The sequence below is a fragment of the Xyrauchen texanus genome, chromosome 40, assembly GCF_025860055.1.
Source record: "Xyrauchen texanus isolate HMW12.3.18 chromosome 40, RBS_HiC_50CHRs, whole genome shotgun sequence".
In the NCBI taxonomy this organism is placed as follows: Eukaryota; Metazoa; Chordata; class Actinopteri; order Cypriniformes; family Catostomidae; genus Xyrauchen; species Xyrauchen texanus.
In genome coordinates, this window is record NC_068315.1 from 21,122,891 (window position 1) to 21,125,152 (window position 2,262).

Below are 2,262 nucleotides of genomic sequence, written 5' to 3' on the forward strand. Positions count from 1 at the left end.
GGCTGTATATCTTAAACAATAACATGAAAAAGTGTATTTTGAAAGTTAAAATATTAACAGACCTGTGCTAATATTTTGCTATTGTAATACAATATAAGATCAAAGTTTATGTGTGTGTCCAGTTTGTATTTATGATAAATTATAAGTTTAGCTGCAAACAGCAGTTCTAATGCCCAGCACATGAATTTGGAGTGCACACTGCACATGATGCATGCTGAATGCATCAAGCATGATCTGAAAAATTTAAAGACACCAGGAAAGCAATTTTATTATCATATTTAACTCATTTAAAACCTCTCCCCAGTTGGTCCTTTTGGTACCCTCAGGACATAGTTTCACTCAAAAGTTTGCTTCATTTGAGTAAGCAAAAGCATTGTAAGGCACAGCTTTACTTCCTGTTAGGCAACCTCAGGTTCAAGCTCATTGGCAAACTAGTATATCATTTGTAATATCAGAAATGTAATACAACAATCAGAGATGTAGCCTGATGCATAGGAGCAGAGACTATAGCCTTGTATTAAAATTAATGGGAGAAATTGGAACACCCAATAAGGATGTAGAAAAAGAAGTTCTGCCTTACAGGTAAAAGAGCCAATGACTTTTTGGAGACAGACAACGCCTGTCAGACACTTAGGAAAACGTGACTTGCTGAACCAGCCTGGGAAAAATAGCATTTTTATCATAATCTGAACTGAAGAAGCACAATTTATGCCACCATTGTTGTCAGATTTTTCTGCTGATTTGATATACAGTATGTTCTATGATCGTAATCCTGACCAACCATTTTGGAGATTTCTGTATTTCCCTCTTCAAGTAGATTGGAATCATATAAATAGCTGCCTAGGAGCATTCCAAAGATGGCTGACAAGTGAACCAACTTGCTTTGAAAGTGACTTTGTTAGTATACGTGCCCCAACACATTGTGCAGCAGCACAAGGAATCTTACTTGTGTCATTTACAGCATTCATTAACACATCTATACACTCATTATTTTGCTAATTTAAACCACGCCCTGTCTCCAAAACACCAACTACCAGAGACACGTCGCCCAAAATTGTTGTTTGCTTTGAAATCATAATATAAGCCTACTGAAATTGGCTGACCAAAAGCCTACCAAAAGATCATAGTTGATGCATACTGCCAGACACTTATTCCTTAACCTCACAAACAATTACCAGAACACTCTTTCATTCTGCATCATTTTTAAACTTTTTTCAATGCTGCATCACAAATTTACATAATGCATTATCTAATTGCTATTAAATGTGTTAGATGAATGTGTGTGTGTGTGTGTGTGTGTGTGTGTGTGCGTGTATTTATCACTTTGTGGGGACCAAATGTCCCCATAAGGATAGTAAAACCTGAAATTTTTGACCTTGTGGGGACATTTTGTCGGTCCCCATGAGGAAAACATCTTATAAATCATACTAAATTATGTTTTTTGAAAATGTAAAAATGCAGAAAGTTTTCTGTGAGGGTTAGGTTTAGGGGTAGGGTTAGGTTTAGGGGATAGAATATATAGTTTGTACAGTATAAAAACCATTATGTCTATGGAAAGTCCCCATAAAACATGGAAACACAACATGTGTGTGTGTGTGTGTGTGTGTGTGTGTGTGTGTGTGTGTGTGTGTGCGATTTCCTCAATCCTCCCCACTTTGGAAACTCGATTTGAGCAAATCCAAGCCCCTGAATGCTCAATTAAGATACAGGTCAAAACAGGAGGTCGCTACTCAGGCGTTTTGATTTCAAGGCTATGGGATAAGAAACTAGCCATCTAACCTCAAGCCTCTTTGGAAGAACCGAAGAACGTGCACCCAAGTGTAAAACAGGCCGAACATGATGACTTGAATCAAATGAATCAAACTTAAAAAATACAGAGGAATAACTTAAGAAAGGCGAGCACAAACTTAGCAAAGAAGGCTTCAACAAAGAACTAAAAGAGGGCTAAACAGTGAAATGAAGTCAAGCGTACACAGCGATTTATGAATTTATAGCTGAATGACTCCATCTAGTGGCTAGCTGATAGAATTACTGTAAACATACATGGCATCTACCTGTCTATCCATCTGCAGATCATTGACTATGCCATGCCAATCTGGTGACAATGTAATAATTAGCTTCCCTTGCTTTAGATTTTAGGTTTACATAATATCTTGTATGCTAGCTAAATTGGGTTTTCAAACACTGTTAAAAATTTTTTTTTATTGCACCCTGATTCTTTATGTTTTTGTTAATCATCTCTCGCTTTGTTTATTTGTATGG